The sequence below is a fragment of the Passer montanus genome, unplaced genomic scaffold (genome assembly GCF_014805655.1).
Source record: "Passer montanus isolate IOZ18808 unplaced genomic scaffold, ASM1480565v1 scaffold66, whole genome shotgun sequence".
Lineage (NCBI taxonomy): Eukaryota > Metazoa > Chordata > Aves > Passeriformes > Passeridae > Passer > Passer montanus.
Genome location: NW_024371704.1, coordinates 5,379,098 through 5,399,066, shown reverse-complemented (window position 1 = coordinate 5,399,066; position 19,969 = coordinate 5,379,098). Strand labels below are relative to the sequence as shown.

General features: G+C 39.7%; 1 long non-coding RNA gene across 1 annotated transcript in view; it reads left to right on the top strand.

The window, feature by feature from the left end:
• The first annotated feature begins 720 nt into the window (after window positions 1-720).
• Window positions 721-19,969, top strand: part of LOC120511529 — a 35,259-nt gene continuing 16,010 nt past the window's right edge. Inside the window, exons 1-3 of the long non-coding RNA XR_005629747.1 lie at window positions 721-839; window positions 15,705-15,847; window positions 19,698-19,772. This is a non-coding gene — a long non-coding RNA (uncharacterized LOC120511529). The remainder of the gene's footprint in view (window positions 840-15,704; window positions 15,848-19,697; window positions 19,773-19,969) is intronic.

Below are 19,969 nucleotides of genomic sequence, written 5' to 3'. Positions count from 1 at the left end.
TGCCTGTCCCCTGGCACTTCTGATGAAGTGCTCTACCTGATTTATTCCTTCCCTTATCTCCAGCCCTATCCTTAACAGTCCCAGGGTGAGGCTGGCAGCAGGGGCCCCAGAGAGGGGCCCTGCACACTGGCACAGGGGCAGGAAACAGGGTGGCCCTTGTGCTGCTGGAAGAGGGGTGTCCAGCCACCTCAGACAGACGTGTCCAAGTCCAGCCCAGCAGCCTGCATGGCACCCTTGCTGCTGATAAACCCAGGACTTCAGTCTAGGGCTCTGTCTCACCAGGCCAGCAGGAATAAGGGAGAAGGTAATGAGGCACAAAAGGAAGCTCAGAAGGCAGCTCCTGCCTGTCCTTTCACCTAGGTGATGCTGAAGGCCAGGAAACAAAGTAATTACAAAGCCTCTTAGAGAACATAATTAATTCCAGCTGGAGCTTTTCAACTCAACTTTTTAAAACCCTTCCCTCCTCATTAAGGGCATTAAGCAGTCTCTTTTTCCTAGATCTCAGAGAGAATCACTTTCCTCATATTACTGCAGTCCTAAATTATCAGGAAATATTCTTTTCTCCCCTTAGTTCTAAGAAATAACTTACAGATCATGTACTGAGAAAATCAGTCTCATCAGGGAGGAGTCTCACAGCTGGGAGATGAGTGACATCTGCTACCCATCAATTCTAGGTAAGAAGGCACACCTGTGTCTGAGGTGTGTTAACTGCAGAGAGCTCACAGAATGCTTTGAAAAGGTTTTGGGACCTTTCTGTTAAAAGCTGATATTGTGAAAGGGAGGAATACTGTAAGAGAAAACATATATGCTGTTCTCTTTCTCTCAAGGAGACAGAAAAGGTAAGAGAATGCTTTGTCATCCTTTGTGACCAGCAGATAATCAGCAGGTTGGAACAACAGGGAATATTAATAGCTTGTATGTGCTTTGCCAAATGCAATGCTATTTTTGGTATGAGTCTGAGGGCATGATTCAGCAGTTTCTTAGCCAGCAAGTAGTTCAGACCTATCTCAAGAGTATTTTAAGACTCATGGTATCACATGTTTCTTAGTAATGGTTTTCCTTTCTTCCTTTATCTGTGGTTATATAGTAATTCCATTAATGCATCACTCATTAGTCAGTGTGGGAAAACATTGGTTTGTACAATACAGTGAGAGAGCTCAGATGGATACAGTGATCACTAAAGGTGTTCCTGCTGAATAGAATTATCTGTGGCACTCTTTAACAAACTTTAATTCTTGTTAGATATTTAATTTGAATTAAAGATAGCTGAAATCCATGGCAGGGTCAATTCTGAACCACATTAGTTTTACTAACTTTGCCATCTTAGTGGTCACTGGCTCATAGCATGTGAAGGACCTTCCCTGGGAAGAATCCTGATTTGGTGTTGCACTGTAGGAAAAGCCTTTGGCCTCCTTGCTACAGTAGCCTGCTTATTCCATAACTCAGCTTTCCTGGTTCCTTCACAGTTTTCAGGGTAAAACACATCTGATGCCCCTTGGCATGTTCACCCCATTCCTTGCATGGAGAGGAAAAGAGCCTGTGTGGGCTACTCCCAGTAAAATCAAACATGATCTGTAAAATCAAACATGTTCCTCTGGAAAAACATTTCATGGTATTTCCTCTGCAGGGAGGGGCTGGGAATGAGAGGTGGAAAGAATCTGACCTGATAGTGCAGTGCTCGCTGAAAAGGTGAAAAATAATCAGCACAGTTCTCAGTGGAGGGAGGGATTCCTGTTGTTCATGCAGGAGTCAGGCACCAAAATGCCTTTGCAGCTTCAATCCATGTTCTGGACCTAATGTGAAGTGTCCATTAGTCAGTGGAACAAGGTATTGATTCAGTGACTGAGCTGGGGGAAAAGAGACTTTTGGCTAGGGGAAAAACATCCCAAACACATGGGTCTACCCAGGCTCAAGCACTTAAGGCAAAAACAACAAAAAATAACAACAGAAGAATACACACTCCAAAATATATTTTGGGAAAGACAAAATACTGAGCCTTATACAAAGTTATCTCTAATCAAGAGTAACTCTGCAAAGCAGAACATTAAAAGGTTATGAAATGTCAGACCCCAAACAACTTACTTGCTTGTTTCTCTTTACTACAGTGAAGAGGAAAATCTGTGTATTTTGTTTGAAGCTGTTCTGTGATTTAAACCAAATTCCCACCAAAACTTCCTGACTGCAATAGCCCCAGTCCTCTCATTTGTATTTTAGAGGGGTAAAAGGTTTATGAAAATGAAATGGGAAGAATGAGTGTTATGTCACATCAAGGCACCAGAATAGCAACAAACCAAGAAATTTTTAACAAAATAAAACTCTTCTAAGAATACGTAAGTTGTCCTTTGGTAAAGGTAACAAGAAAATGGTTGTTGAAGGTTTGGGGGCTCCCATGTTCCCTCAGCTGTTCATGAGCAAGATTAAAACCTCACCAGTGAAATACAAATGTGGGACATGTCATGTGAGGTTTTCTCTTGTGTGTTACTGAAAAATCAGGGCTCTTTAGATTAAGAGATGAATAAATCCACCCTGCCAGGCAATATGTGTAGGAAGTCTTTTTGAGAAGGTATGTTAAAAGAATTCTGTAGTAGCTGGGTACCAGAGTGAAAGCTGACCTCTGACTACAGGCTTAGCACTGTATGAATTAGTTACTTACAATGAAAGCTTTTTTCCTCCTGGATTCCCACAGAGTTAACAGTTCTGTAAGCAAGTAAAGCCAAATGAAAATATGAAAGCTGTACAGACCTCTGGCCTTGTCAGCCACTATGTAAGGCAAAGTTCAGCTTGCTGCTCTCCATCTCCTGCCTGACATTCTTGGCAGACAGGACAAAGCTTTCCTCCTACCACTGCTGGAGCCCTGCCACAGCTGTGCTGAACATCTCCCTGCTTTAGGTTCTGAGAAGCTGATGGAGGACATTTGACACTGTATCCAAATATTTTTTTGTAATGGGGAAAACAACTACAACAGTGCTCTCAAAACTGCTGTGATTACTCCTTGAGAAATTCCTTAAGCAGTGAAATTTGGTTGGAAGCTTCAAACACTTCAAACAGCTCCTTTAATTATACAGAAACACTGGTAAAGGTAATTATTTTGCAATATCTTGCAGTGGTTTCAGATTCGTTTAGTAGAGGTGCTCATGAAATTCTTTGGTGATGACAGCTTTTTTATCTCCTTGTAAGAAAGTCCCTTACCCTTACACATTATGATTCTGGATGGAGATGTCCCTTGCTTTTACCTGCTTTAGCTTTATTCTTCTGTGTGAAACATCCTGTTACTCAAACTGTACATGGCAGTGGTTCTGCGTGCCTGCAAAATCAAACACCCTTTGGTGTAAGCACTGAAATCACTTCACTTGGATGTGGTGTAAACACGTTAAACAGTGCTTAATGAACATGGGGGAAAATCTGTACGTGATCTTCCAGCATTTCAAAGATAAAAAATATTGCCTTTACCACTTGACTTCATTTTTGGATTCTGTAAATGTTTATTATTAGAATGAGAAGGATATAAACTTAAAGGTTCAATACTACAAATATGGTAAGTCTATTGATTTGAGGCCTACATCTTGATTTTTTTCAAGTAAACTTTCATTTTAAACTATTGCATCAAGCACTTTATACAGATTTCCTGCATGGACTATTACCTTTAGGTGTGAGAAGGAACTAAAATCCTTGTGTGTCTTACTGGTAAAGTTTTATCAGAATGACAATTACAGCTGAGCACAGAGTAACAGTCCACTTTTCTGACTGCAGATTACAAGTTTCTTCTCACAGGATCAGGAAATGTGTGTTTTCTACTGTCAGGTTTATTACTACTAATACATATTTTGAATTGCATTAAGTATCACAAACATAAATGCTGATTATCAAGTCACAAAGCTGCTCTTGCAGAACACAATAATGCCCCAAGTAGGATGTAATTTGTTGCTTTGAGGTAAAACAGTTATAATCTGCTTGCTAGGATTTTAATATTTGTTGCAAGTTCAAGTTTCTTTTCTAGAAGTTTCTTTTCAATCTCTAGAATGATTTAAGCTTTGTGGGATTCCAGCTAAAATAATGAGCTCTCCCTTTGCCTGTAACAGTGCTCCTTATTGGCTCTGTTTCCCGAGTTAAACAAAAGCCAGGAAAACTGCACAGTTTGAGAGATTGCAAGTGAAAAATCTAAGTTTTCCAAACAGTCTGGGTCCTGTTCACTGCCTGATGTGTAGGAGTGGACACAAGAAAAATTTTCTGTAATAACCAATACTGTAAAAGAAGCTCTCATGTTTTGAGAACAAATTGTTGTTGTTCGTCATCCTTTGCAGAAAAACAACAGAAAATTGTTGGATTCTGGTAACTTCTACCTAAATCTACTACCAAGGTAGAAATTTCAGCTCTCCTGCCCTCAAAAAGAATGAATACAAAGGCCCTCTATGAACTGGGAGTAACCTTTAAAGGTTACTTTGAAATTCAGACCTGCTGGGCATCTTTATCTTGATATCCAAGCTTGAGCTTTTTCTTCCCCTGAGCTTCCACATAAGAGGTAGCACTTTAAAGGAGTTTGTTAAGGAATGTCTCAGAGCTCCTGCCCACACCATCCCCATTTTCCCTCCATCCTCCCTGTCTAAACACAGTGTGACACAGGCTCACTCCTGTCTTAGTGTATCTATGAGTGGAAAAGCTTAAGCTAATTTTGGAAGAAAATCAGTAGTCTTGACTATACTTTGTTAGGCTTTGAATACTAATTTCCTGACAAAATAGTGGAAATACTTCCTCAAAGACAGATGCAGGGTGCACTAAAATTTTCTGTGCACATTGAAAAGATGCGGTTATGAGGTCAGCAAGGTGAAACACCATCTGCAGTGTGCCAGGTCAATGCTTAATTTACACAATGAGCTTCAGCCGTGAAATAAATGTCTTCCATGCAGCCAGTGATAAGGAAGATGGTGCTGAAGAGCAGATTAATCTGCTTTTTCCAAGGCTGGGAATAGCAAGGATACATTATCCACTGAACAGCCTGCTCCAATGCCTATCCAGCATCAGGAGAGCCTACTGTGCCTTTTATGTGAGGATCTTTCAACTCCAAAACATTAATTCTGAGTGAACCAGAAAATTCATCTGGTGCCCTTTACCTCAGGGTCGCTTGTTAGAACATGTTCTTTCTGTCCTTAGAAAGAAAAACTCATGTTTTTCAGATATTGCAAATGTAATTATGCTGATACTTGTACTTGGAGAGTTTCATTTCCTTGAAGTCCTTCTCTTTCCCCTGTCCTTGGAAAAACAGAAATGCAATTAGGAACTTGAACTGCTGTCCATTGGCTATTTATGGAAAATTGGCACATTCCTCACATGATCTCTATTTTTGCCCTTGAAAAGAACTAATGCACTCTTTCACCTTGCTTGTATGTAGTCTAGAATGAACCCCTACCTCTTGTTTGCACTCTTGCAGAGAAATCACTTTTTTCCCTAAGAGAGCCTTAACAATTAAAACCAAACCAGACCAACTTAAAAGGGAAGGTCAATATTTAATGAGTCATAAATATATGAATAATATTAGTTTCAAGTACCTTCAGATTCCAGGATAAGAAATCAAATGAAATTGGTTTTGTAGAAATGGTATTTTGGGCCACAAGTCATTTTTACATGATGCAGACACTTGCCAGAAAGGCAGGGATGGCAGGCAGCAACTGTGGAATGGCTGTGGGTTGCCAAGGTGCTCTGAGCAAGATGTTGCAAAGATGTTTGGACACTTTGAGAGGTGAGTGGTGTAAAATGAACTAGAACAGCACAACAATCCAGTGAGGTATGTAAAATCCTATTCTGTTTGCCTACAGAGCCGTAAGAACAAATTTCCTTACCTGTCATCTGCTACATTTAGGCATTTTCTCTGCCTTTTGGTGAATGGAAGTTATTTTTCACTCAATTTGTTTTACTACAGCATCAGAAATGCAATTTTTTTTATTACTCCTGAAGATACCTGTGCCTCTGCAAATAGGCAATGTGGGTTTCTCAGGTGAGTCTGGTGGTTCTCTCTGGTGAAGATCTACATGTTCAGAGGAAAATGGGTTATCCTTGATCAGCTTTTGCACTTTAGTACCAAATCACAATAAGTGTACTGTGCATCAAGGTGCAACCTCATGTAAGCATATATTCTACAAGTGCAAAAAATTTTGATATTTTAGAAGGGAAGTTCCTTCAAAAAGGAAACCTTTGCTGTAAATAGTCTATTTTAATTGCACTAAACTCAGGTTTTGATCTTTCTGATTCTAGCAATAAGCATGCTCTATGATTTGCCCCTGGGAGCAAGCAGATTCATTGTGCTCATGACATGTAAAAATATACAAGAAATAATACTTCTGAGGTTTCACATCCTTTCACAGTGTAATCAGAAGACCCAGGAGTAGATGTCTGAGCAATGATAGGAGTGCAGTGGAGTCATATGTTTCCCATGGAAATAATTTGTGACTTCCCTCTCTTTACTGCCACGCATCTTCAAAGCACAAGACCAGCTTGTATTTTAAGCAGAACAATTATTTGCTTTACATCAAAGTTTTATGTAGCTGTTAATTCAAGCTGGATTTCAAAGGAGTGAAGTTAAGGGAGGTCTCTGTAGCACATGGGTGGTGATGTGTTTTCTGTTCCTGGTACACTTTCTATTGATAGATCTTGACATACTTTACAAAAATTAATAATTCAGCTGCTTGCCAGAAAGAAAAGATGGTTTGCTGTTTCAGAAGAAGAATTATTGCCAATTTCTTCTTCTTTGCAGGGAACTGTAAAAGCAGTCATCTCTAGACCTAAATTGCTGTGTAATTGCAAATTGGTCTGATATATCTCCAAGTGTTTCAGTTGAAGTGTCTGGGTGATCTAATCCTACATTTTCTTATTTTTGCCTCTCAGGACCATTTTGTTGCTTGTGTTGTTCCTATGAGTTAGAGTTTTGAAAAAACAAGCCTGATGTCTTTTATTTAATGGACTAAACTGCTGTCTGAACAGGTTGTTTGCCACCCCTCTTTTGATATAATTAGAATACTTGGAAAATTAATTAAAAGCAAAAATGGGATTACTCATACAAAAAAATAAATATTTTTACTGTAAGACTCTATCAACAGAGACAGTTCTTGAATGTAGATAACCCAAAGTTTTTGATCCACATGTTACACAATTTGCTTCTTCTACAAAAGAATATTTCAATGTTAACTAGTAAAAAAATTGGGGCTGCGATATTATTTTATTTGTGCTGTTTGGATCATAGAACAGCTGGAAGCCTTGTCTGGGATCCCTTGGTGTAACAGTTTGTCACTCTGGTGACAGTGGCCCTCCTGTACTCTGGGACTCTTAGTTCTGCCTGTGAAAGTGCTGTTTCTGCACATTATTTGCAGAAGGCTGGTTTGTGAACATTTTGCTTTTGAAATTCATGCTCCATCCAAAATTCATATGAACTGACTGTTTCTGCTTTCTGGAAAGATTAAAATGGCTTGATTTCTGTAATGAATTTACACTAAACCACCCGTTTGAGCCCTTGTGTCTGTACTCCTTTCAGGAAGCTCTTTGCCTCCCCAGGCCAGCAGGTGAGTGCAGTTGGTTTTCAGTGTTACATTTGCCTCACAGCCCTTTATAAAGGACTTGATGGTTTTTAAATGGAATTAGGTCCTGATTATGTCCAAAAACAAAACTAAGGCAAAAATTTTCTTCTGTACTCCTTGTGGTCAGGAGCTGAGGCAGCAGAAATGTTTTGCTGTCCAGGCCACTGTTACACCAGTAACAGATCAGGGCTGTCAGCTCTTGCAGATAAATAACTCAGTCTTCCTGCTCGTGTGACTGAGATGGGCAAAGGCTCCTCTCAGAACAGGGAATCTTCTCTCCTCAGCCCCAAACCTCCATCTCACTAAAATCCAGTCAAGACCAACAAATGAAGATTTCTTTTTAGCATCTCCCTCTTTGTAACTCAGTGCTGTTAACATTTCTATTTTATAGTTTTACTTTAAACCACCATGTGTTCTTTTTCTACTTACAGATTCTTAATTCTGTAGCAAGATTAATTTCTTTCCAGGCCAAGATAGGTGTTTAGGGAAGAGGAATAAAAGTGGAGTCTCTAAGGAGTCCAGTTTAAACACTGTGCTTCTTTTGTCTTCAATTGCCTTAAACACCTCTGCCTGCCTTCAGACTGACTTGTTTTTTCAGAATAAAAGACTTTCTGGAGTCAAATCCAAGGGGAATAACAAATTTTTCTGGAAAGATTAAAATGGCTTAATTTCTGACTTGTTTTTTCAGAATAAAAGACTTGCTGGAGTCAAATCCAAGGGGAATAACAAATATTCCATTAACCCCATTGCACAGTCCAGTTGTCCCAGGTGTCACTCCTCAGTGGCTCTACCTGAGGACTAATTTCCATAGCAAGGGACAGAAAAACTTGAACATTTAAATTGTTTCCAGCAACTAGAGCCCAGTGGAAATCATCATTCCCTTATTCTCCTTCACTGGTGGACAGGGTGAATTTGCATGCTCTGCTTCCCCCCCCCCGCTTTTTTTTTCTCTTTCACAATGGGTTTTGGGTCAGGATGGCTACGTGGTGTTGCTGAGGGCAGGAGAGCTGCCTCCACACCCAGTCCTATGAAATACATGTTGTCCCATGAAGAAAGCCAGCTCTGGGGAGCTGGAGGAAGGAAATACTTTTCCTGTTTTGTATTGGCCCCAGACACTCTCAAGCTACTTTTGTGATTAATTTAGCCAAGTGCAGTTTGAGAGATGTGTATGTTGTTAATCTCTGAATGTCTTTCATCTTTGAAATTCAAACATGGTATAAAATCCTTGGTACAGATACTTTTTTAAAATTTAAAAAAAGTATATTTTTTCTTAGTCATACACTTACCAAACATCACAAATTGAAGATAAAAAACACTCAGTAAAAGGCCCACTTCACGCTTTCTGTCACTTATTTTACACTGTTTTTTTTTTTTTTTCAAAAAGTTGATTTTATCCTAGACAAAAGCTGTTTTTATAGACTGCTCCCGCAGGATGAGACCACATGGCACAAGTTGTGCTTTGTAGGAAGTAAATCATTAAGGGTTGTCTGTGTTTCTTGTTGTGGTCCTTTCTGTGGCTCCAGAGGCCTTTGTGGGAGTATATTCCACTGAAATAACAGAACCTTAAACACCTCTGCCTGCTTTAACTACTTTAACTACTGTGATTAATTCTTTAGCAAAATCATTAAATAAGTGAGGTAAGAAAACTTAATGGAAAAACTGAAGAAAAATCCATGTTAAAATGGGACAGGGGAGCACTAAAATGAAGACTGCAGATTACTCAATAGTTGTTTTGGTTTTTTGTGGTTTGTCAAACTGTCCTTTCCCTGCACAAGTGAGGATTGCTAAGCATGGAAGATCCCCTTTTCTGAGCAATCCAAGCCACAGCCTGTGTGCTGTGTCAGCTTTCTCACCACTTTAGCTATTGCTAGCAGCAGAGAACTGCTGTGACTGGTTCAATGACCACGAGTAACGGTTAAGGAATAAAAATTACCCTCAGATCATATGATTTTGATCTGGAGAATATGTTCTTAGAATTAAGGCAAAGTTTAGCATGTTTTTCAGCTTTCATTTACTAAAAGACAAGGTCTTTCACATGGCAAAATATGAATTTAAAAGCCATGTGTGAGAAATTAAAAACTAGAAAAGATTCAATGAAACTGCTTTGGTATAATGTCCACAGCAACATTATTGTCCCGTGCAAGATCAGCATTCTCAGTAGTTATGGATCATGATTTTAGCTTTAGTCTTTGGGATATATAGCCTCAAAATGGTCTCATTTCATGTGATAATTTGAATCTACCACGATTTATCTACTATGTAAGGTTTTGATTATTAATTGGGATTGTTTTAGTATCTGCAGAAGTGGCAGCAAACCCTGTGTATTGAAACACCACCAGTGTGCTTGGAGGCACTGCTGCTCATTCAAGCACTGGTGCCTGCAGCTGGATATGCAGTAAGAGGCCTTTGTAACCCAGTACAAGATTTTCCTAATCCTTTACATTCATACAGAACAGCTTTGGGTTTTTTTTTCTCCTATTTTTAAAAAGGCTGTAGGGGTAAAAGCTTTTCAACCATATGATACACAGAACAAGTTTCTTACATGATCCTTAATTCTCCAGCAGAGAATCCTTAATTTGTGTGGTAATGCAGATAGTTACTCAAATAATCCCAGGAAACAAGTCTTTAAGTCCCTGACACAGGCTAAGGCTTTTCAAGGAGTTGGGGATTTTTTCCCAATTGTCCATAATTTATGAATCATAAATTCCTTGACTGCTGACATATTGCAGTGACATCTTGTGCCAACTTCCCTAAGGAAGCAGAAAGTTTATATCAAACTATACATTATTTCAATGCCATGCAGCAAGAGTCCTCATCCTTTGGGTGGCACCCTCCCTTTCAGGTTTGTGGATGTGTGATATCATTTCTCCCTTAGAATTAAAAGGTTTGAGCCTCCCAGTGCCTCTACAAGCCTCAGCTCCTTTTCAGGAGTGCCTGCAGTAGATACCAGCTCCTGCTGTGCTGGGAATTGTGTGTGTAACTTGGAGACAGTGCAGCCCAGGGACATGAGGTAACCTCTACCTGCCATGACCCTCAGAAAGGCTCCATCCCATATGCTTGCAGAGCGAGGAGCATGCTCAGCATGGAAAATGTGAGAAGGCATCTATAGATATGCATTGGTATTCCAAAGCTGTAAATTCTTCTAAGCCACGCAACCTTAGCAAATACAAAGTACAAATACAATTACATGCCTGATTACCTTGGGCTGTTGTTATGTGCTACTGGCATGAACCAAGGAAGATCAAATCACTGTTTGTTCAGCTGAGACTTTTTCTCTGCACAAGGGTTCCTCTCTGCCCAACTTCTCCATCTGATTGACCTCACGGGCTTCAGCAGCCTTTGTTTGTAGGCTTGGATGTGGCTGTAGGCACAGGCACCTGAACTGCTGTCCAGTTAGCTTTTCTTTTGGTAGATCTAGGAGCTCAGATCTTTGGGAAGATAAAGAATATCATCAAGTTTTATACACCAGCAGCACCTGCTCTATCTTTTGGAACCCCTTCACCTTTTGTGGTGTTGGAAAACCAGAAGCTGGTTGAGCAGCTGTGGTGCCTACCTTGCTGACATGACATTTCTGTCTCCTCTCCTACCCTCATTTTCACCCTCTGAAAGGATCTAGAAGTCTCTGATTTTTGCAAATGTGTATGTTCTAATTCTAATGCATCTGAATTGTCCCAGTAAGTTGAATTAGACTAACTTTCTGTGCTTGAACTCATGCACTGAGTCTTATAATTTGTAACTCTAGTGCTCTTAAAGCTCTGAACACAGAGACTGAGAAAAATCCAGATCTTACTCGGACTAGTAAAAATCAATGCACTAAAACTGCATCTGGTATTGTAGGAACAACTTGTCTGGCAAAGAGAACATTTTCCCTGACTGGATTTGGTTAATTAACAGTGTCCCTTGGTCTGCTGCTCTACCTTCCTGCACATGCAGCTTTATGTAGGCAGTCAGGGCTTGATCTGGGGGCAAATATTTAGTGCACTGAACCACCATTACTGCAAGCTAATTTTGATTAAATTTGCTTCTTTTTATCCTTTTAAGTAGTACTGTCTGCCCTACAGTTTTAGAAAAATTAAACTAAGGAAATAAGAAATTTTCTGTGTACATCATCTGGTTCTGATTACTCACTTTATTTTCTGAATAGCAGTGGAACTTATTCAGCAAATCAGTGTACAATACACAAATGTGGTATTAATTAATGAGGTACATGCTTTGGACTTGGCTGCCACCAGCTCAGTGGTTTCTGAGCACGTTGATGCATTGCAGAGAGGTCCTGATTTCTACGGCTGCCTCCCAGCTGGGAGTTGATATTGCTTAAACTAAAGACAGGGCAAAATACTGCAGGAAATACATTCTTTGCTATGGAACATCACCCTGTATTGAATTTATTGGGTTCTCAAAGGAAAATTTTACATTAATTATTATTTCTGCAGAAAAAACTCAGAAGTAATTGGCTCAAGTATTATAGGAATATAATTTAATTACAGGTATGAAATTTAGTGTAAATAAAGAGCAGACAGTTTTCTAGTAAAGTCTTAGTAAATAAATTAAAAATCAAATAGTCCCAAAAGTTGCATTTCCTCTTTCAAAGTAACCAGCTTTCAAAGTACCCCCTTTCAGAGGGCAGCAATAGACACCACTGAAAGAATTGAATGGAACAAGTGGTTAGAAAAATCTGTCCAGGCAGTGATATCTGTCAGCACAAGAGTGATACTTGAGAAAGTAAGAAAGTTTTGGCTTGTTTTATGGAATATACCATTGACACGCCAAATTCCTTTGAAGAGGTACTACACATATCTAAAATGAGTCCTACCTTTCCATTTTTTCATTTCCTCTGGCTGAGGACAGCCCTGGGACTGTGTTACATTAGTGATGGGTGCTGTGTTTCCTTCCCAGGGTTCTGGGGCCTCCAGCCAGCTCTGCAGAGCTTCCCTAAGCTCTCAGGTGGGACTGGCCATTGCCTCTGAAGAGAACATGCTGCAAATCCCAGCACCCACTCCCACACCTGTAAATCCCACCATCCTCTCTCACACCTGTAAATCCCAGCACCCACTCCCACACCTGTGGGATGTGTCAGGGCATTTGCAGGAGGGGCAGGAGCAGAACAAGCCCAGACCCACTTGCCAGGCTACTGCTGCAGTGTTTCCCCTCTGTTAAAGAGCAGAAGTGTAACAGAGCTGTGTCCTCTGGACACTGGAGGCTGATGGTAGATTTACTATCAAGAAAACCTTTCAGAGTGTTTAACTTATACTTTTATTTCTAACCATTACACACAAGCGTGGTGTGCCTTCCACCCCTTTCTTCCACACACAGCTGTAGCAAAAGAGTACATAAAAAATTAAATTAGTTAATTTCTAATAGTCTACAAACATTTGAAGGATGCTGTGAACTTTCCAAACCATTTTTTGAGGTTACTCATTACTTCAATCAATTAATGTTTGTTTAAATGCAAACACAGCTGGTTTGTAGGGTTGTTTGGTTTTTACCCTACGCACAAGGGACTTCCAAACTCAGCAAATGAAACACTGTGGGTTAACAAACCCTATTTCTCTAAATCCCATAATCTCAAATGACAAATATTATTGCTCTTACAACTGGGGGCATGAGGGTGGAAGGGAAATCAGCCTGGGTTTTGATTGTTTTTTTCCTGATGTTGTTGCCTTTTGGTTTGTAACCCTCAAAGCCATAAAATTCATAAACCTGAGCCTCTAGTAATGGCTTTTAAGATGGATTTTTTTCTCCATCAGTGTGTCAAGAAAGCCAAATATATTTGCAGTGTGCCCCTATTCCAGCCATATCTGGAATATAAATTTGGCCTTACCAGCCCCAGCAAACCTGGTGCTGCCTCTCACCTCTGCTAGGGCCAGTGCCCACCCACAGCCCCCTTTGCCCCAGAGGATGTTTGTGCTCTATTTAGACAGCAGACACCCCTGGTATTACAAGACAGGCTTTAGTCTAAAGAAGCAATGATGACCTTTTTCCCTCTAAAAACTTGGACTAGCCTGATATTTTCCAGTACCTTTCAATCCCTCTGATCTGCAATATGCACATTGTAGCCCTATTTCACTGTTGTTTTACAGAAAATAGCCCCAGAAATGCCCCCTTTTTTTGAATCTCTCTCAGTAACAACCTTCCAAGAGGGCACTACAGCATTTCTGAATTGTTAATTTTTCCAGATTTCTATTACTCTAGTTTTTCTTCCCTTAAACAGATATTTCTTTCATTTACACTAATTTTCCTTTATGAACATGAAAACCTAACCTTTTTGTGGGCAAAAAGTAAATACAGGATTAGCAAACTTGCACAATGGCTTGGTTCACATTTCATTCTTTGTAGTGTGATCTCATTAATGAATAGTCAAGTTGAATTTGGAAAATGAATACAGGATTAAAAAAAAAGCTGCTTTGTACCATTCAGATTTTACTTTAGAAATAATTAGTGTTGACTGGATCTAATAAAAAGGCAGGCTTTTCAATTTATAGTTTTGAATTTAATGTTTGCTATGGTATTTCTTATTCTTCTAATTTCTTGAGAAATAGCAATACCTCAAGATCCCGAGATCATTTCCCTGGAACCCTGCTGATTTCATTCTTGCTGAGTTCTATAGATCTGAGCCTGTAGTTATTACGAAACTTAAAGGAAAATGACAATTAAAGTGATTATTTCAGTAAAATGTTAGGAAAATTAACCTAATCCCTATTGTTAAGCAGACAGGCTTTTTTTTCTTATGGAGAAAAAAGTTATAACAAGTAATTCATTAAAAGTTTTCATTTTCTAAGTTCTGTTAAGCTGTTAATATTTTAAACTTCATTTTTATGACAACCACATTTGCACTAATCTAGATGTGCTTTCCTTGTAACTCTTGAATTTCTTTTAAAAAATGTCAGAAACAGCCACGTTGTTTTAGATTCCTTAATGAAGGCAGCCTGCTTGCCTTGCTTAGGTCTGCTTTCTTGTCATGAATATTTAGCCCATTGACCCGAGCACAATGGCTTGTTCCACATTTCAGGCTGGGTACCAAGCAGCTGTGAACCCTCCTGTCTCTGTTTGATTCCTTGGGAATGGGAGGTGTGCAGCATTGGAAAAGGCAAAATTCACTGTTCCTGCCAGGGCTTTGCCTGGGCAAACTGCACCTCACCTAGGAGAATCACACACGTGATGCCCAGAGCCAGATTACGTGTGGAAATCAAAACAGAAGTAAAACAGTTTCCAAATTCCATCCATATTTTCATTCTCTCTAAAACTTTGATATTTTTTTTTTAAGAAAAAATTGTGTTGGCTCTAGGTCCTGTGAATTTGGAGCAAAGTAGTAAGATGGTAATTAAAACAACAACAGAGATCAAAACAGATGAAAGCAAAAACAGCAGATGCTATAGAAAACTCTTACAGAATAAGACTTCAGTTTTTTTTTAAGAAAAAATTGTGTTGGTGTAAGGCTCTAGGTCCTGTGAATTTGGAGCAAAGTAGTAAGATGGTAATTAAAACAACAACAGAGATCAAAACAGATGAAAGCAAAAACAGCAGATGCTATAGAAAACTCTTACAGAATAAGACTTCAGTAAATCTACAGGAAATGAATATCAGTTCTATAAACCTCCAACTGATAATAATGGGAATAAAAATTAAAGCATCTGATCTGCTGTGTTGCAAGTGTAGCGTTTTTGGGTCATCTCTGGTTGAACACCTTTTCACTAATTACTGTAATAAAACACAAAATTGTAGTAATCTTTCAAGTCCCTTTGATGTGCCTGCAGGAAGCCTCCTTTCTGTTCTTTCCTAATTATTCTTATTTAGAACGATGAGTTAGACTGAATTTGTTAGATTTCATTTTTTGGAATACATTTTAAGTTAATAGATCAGCAGGGTCTTAATGTGAGATTCTTGTCCCTGTGCATTTGTGTGTGATCATCTGGATCCTCTTCCCTCCGTGGTACTGCAGGTGGCCCAGAGTGTGAGTTCAGGGAAAAGGCTCAGCAGCTGCCTCTCCCACTTGGCATGACTGCCTAGGAGGGAGTTGTACAAAAGGAGAGAATTGGTTTCTACCTTGGTTCCGTGAGAAAAATGAAACTTCCTGCAATTTCTCTGTGTGCGTCTCCCTCAGCACTGCTCCCCTCCCAAATAACTTTTGAACCCTTTGGTCAGTTTTGCAGGAAAGTTGCCCTGCAGGAAGTTAATTGAGATGAGCAGTTGCTAAGAGGAGAGAGTCTCCATGAACGTCCCAGTGAAGAGGAGTCTGTGGCTCGGCACCAGAAGATTCATACGGAAAAGGGACGTGAATGCTCCAGGTAAATGAAAAGTTGTCATCAGAGATCAAACCAAAAAATGATGGGGGAAATCAGCAACATTATGCTGTGCATAGAACTTCTTGGGGTTTCTTTCTCCTAAACCTTTAAGGAATGGGGGTTTTTTTAGCCTCTTCCCTTTTGCTGTTCCTTTGCTTGCTGACATGACTCTTGCAACCTGAGCAGCACCTGTGATGAAAAGTTGTCATCGGGGATCAAACCAAACCCAAACCCAAAATATTATGGGGGAAATTATCAACATTATGCTGTGCACAGAACTTCTTGGGGTTTCTTTCTCCTAAACCTTTAAGGAATGGGGGTTTTTTTAGCCTCTTCCCTTTTGCTGTTCCTTTGCTTGCTGACATGACTCTTGCAACCTGAGCAGCACCTGTGAGTCTCTGTGAATTCCTTCTCACTTAACAAAGAGCTAAACATGCTTAAATTTATTTCTCTGGATGCAGGATTTCCGTATTATACATCACACCATTGTATTTAGTCTGGAAAACTATTTAAGCACTTCTGAAATTGTTGGAATGTAAATAGGAAGCTCTCCTTTTTTGACATGTTCGTGTTTGCACTGGTATCTGTCTCTGAGTTGAGGTCTCAGCCATGGTTGTATTATATTTATCTATCTATAGAGAGATCTTTGCAGCATTTCTACAGGATCTACTGAATTGTTTCACCTGAGCTGTGTAAGTGGCTTGATTTACCTCTGAGCTGAGAGAGGTAGCTGGAAATCTGCACTGCTTCTATATCTCAGCCCATCTTTAATCATTTTGTAAGTGGTTCTACTTACATTGCATTATTCTGAGTTGAAATGTTCTTTGGAACATTCTTTGCTGGTTAATTGGAAAGCTGTTATTTATTGCTTCCAGGTGATTTGCACTCATGGGCATTCAGGGTGGTTTTCTGGCTTCATTTAACCTGTTGATTTAGAAGTGGGTATTTATTTTGCAACTGATGTGAGTTTTTCTTTCCACTTAATCCTTGAGATCAGCTAGTAGATTTCATAGAAAAGGAAAGATAAACTGTCTCTGTATCCTGAGCCTACTCACAGAATATGCAGTCCAGAAATAACATACTGTACAGACTGATGGAGCAAGCACTATGAACATTTTTCTTTCCTGCAGATGTGATAGTTCTCAGAAATCCAGCTTTCATATGCCCTATGCCAAGTGAAAAAGGGCTCTTTTCAGGATGGGCTGTTTCAGGGTTTAAATAGTCTCTTTGTACTAAGAGCTCATGCACTGTTTTTTAGTGTTATATTTTTGGTACTTTTCCTTCTTTGAAGTGATGGGGGAAATGGAGCAATCTGCAGCTCACAAGAAAAACCAGGAGGATCAAGTCATGTGTCCTGGGACTTGCTCTTCACTGTGTTTGCAGCCGTGATCCCAACAGTCCCTGTGCTCCTGCCTGCACCAGGGCAACAGCCCAAGGTGTCAAAGCCCTCTGATCCTCCTTCTGGGGCAGGATTCAGTTGTCTTTCACACTGAGGACTTATCTTAATGTAATTTTAATGAATAAGAGGAACTTCATGCTATGTTAAACTTCATTTTCAAAGTGGAAAAGGAAGAGAACTGTGAAAGATGTCCCTGCTTTCCCTGTATTTCTTCCATAGAAGAGCTAGGACTGCAAGTAAGAGAAGAGTAGGGCCAAGGAAGCTCAAAGGACAGGGGAAACTTAGCCTGAACAAAACCTTTCATTACAAAAGTGTCTGACTTTGGTGAAAATTATATGTTGCTTTTGACTAGCAAACTTTATGAGAGAGCCAAGTTACTTTACTTTCATCATTTTTAAATCAATGACTAAAAATGAAAGAGATAACATCTCAGATAATGTTGGAGAGTTTGTTTGTTTGTTGGCTTGTTTCACTGGTTTGAGGAAGAAATGAAAACTCCTTTGGTCACTAAAGGAAATCAAATAGCCAAGCTATTCAAAGCTTTGATCACAGTCTTGAATCTAAAAATAAAATAAACTAAGCACTGCAAACAAACATAAGTTGAGGCATCAATAACAGTAACTGATAACCAGCTTTATGGCTGGGATAATTTAGCTAGCTTAAAATAAAGGAGCTAGCTTCTAGTATAAGAAAGCCATTTTGAAAAACTGGTAAAAACTATTTTCTGGACACTACCTTCTACCTACTCCTTTGTTACTGCTCTCATGAAGAAATTAGAGGAGTTGATGGCTGCAATGTGTGTTCTTGAATGATAAGCCTAATTCTTAGTTACACAGCTGCATCTGGAAAGGTCAACAGAAGACAAAGGTCTTGGCCCCAGTAATGAAACTTCCTTACCTGTTAAAAAGCTCACAATTCTTTCACAGTTTTTGTTTTAGAAGCTAATAGAATAATCAACCTCAGCAGTTTAATGCCATCAGTCTAAAAGTATTTTCTTTGAACTGCTGGCCACTGTTTTATTTGTTTATTTACCTATTATTTTGGGAGAAGAGGAAGAGGGTGTAAGGGGAAACCAGGACCTGCTGTATGAGAGCTGAGCTTGGTGTCACACCCAGCAAACATCTCTTGGGAATGCTCTAGGTGTGGTGGCAGCTCTCCTAGCACAAGGGACAGACTGTGAGAAAATGAGTGAGGTTTGAGTGTACAGCATTAAAACTTCATGTTCTGAGCATAGAGAAACCTCTTGAAGAAAGTCCTGCCCTGTTCTCAGTGGAACTGAAGTTCTTGGAACATCTCAAACTATTTATTCATGTATTATCTGGTTTTGTTACACGCAGATTTTTCCCCCAGCTAGTTCCCCACAAAGGTAATGGGCGCTTGTGTTGGCACAGGAGGTGCAGCAGATGTTAGGTGGGAATGCTTCTTTCCATGGTGGCCACACGTGTGTTCAGAGCATTTGAGAAACCCACAGCCTGAGGAACTGCTGATACACAGGTTCCAGAGCTGTGTGGTAACTTTCCTTACAGCCACATTATGGTATTTACCTAAAGGGCTTCGTTCCCTCTATTACCAACAATATTAACAAGAAATTCTTTGTAAGAAGCTTGGGCTACATTCACTTTCAAACCACACACAGAACTATTGCTTGTAGCAGTATTTAAAGAATTGGTACTTTACCTTATTGTTGGCAATGTGACTTTGTGGCCCTGGACTATAAAGTGAGAGGGTGCTTTGTCAGTCATTTCTGAAGAGTAGGGATTTCATCCTGAGTTGGCTGTACAGTACAGACACAAATATGGTTCATGATTTCTGCCCTCTGATAATGATTTCATCTTGTGAAGAGGCTCTACTGTGACAAGCTCAGCCCTTTATGTTAGTGAAGTAGTTAAAATGCAGAGCTGTTCAGAGTATTATTTAAATGTCTTTTGCAACCTTAGAGGAGAATGACCTTGCTGCCCTGGCTAAACTCCAGTTTACATCATTACAGCCTACCACTTAACTCCTCAAGGAAATGCTGTGCAGAGGCCAGAGCTAAACCTGCCCTGTTCAGTCTGAACTGGGGTATCCACAGAAACCAGTGCAGGGATTCTGCACTGGCAGAGGGTTTGCTGTGAAGCACTGGCCTGTTAGCTGATGTGCAAATTACTGCCTTTGCTTCTGCCATCACCAGAAAGACTCAGATACTAAAGGTAATCAGCAAGGAGTACAAGACAGAACAGAGAAAGAAGAGGCTTTAGGACTATCCAAAAATGTATTAAATGACCCTGACAAGTTTTGCCCTTGAAATGATACACTAGTCAGAACAATATTTGACCTGTAAGCAATCAGCCCAAAGAAGGGCTGAAGGACAGTTCTGGTGTTGCTAAGGACCAGGGGAAAGCAAAAATAAAAACTAAAAGGGATGTTATTTTATTTAAAGGAAATAGAACAGCATACTTTCATTTTTTTCTACAGATTCTTACTGAAGAATGGCACAGAAATTTTGCATGAAAGGAAGACTACTTTTATTAAGAAAAACTGTCAGAATAGGTAAGCACTGAACAGATTCCATACCATAGAATGGTTTTCATCAGAGGTTTGATTAGACAAATATCTGTCAAAAATATATACACACCTCAGTTCCTCTGCTATGGGGCAGAAGATCTGTTCAGGTTTCTCTGAGTTTATTTGAAGCTGTTGTTGTTTTCCTCTGTCCTGTTCTCTGCTGGTTCTAATTCTGGCTGGTA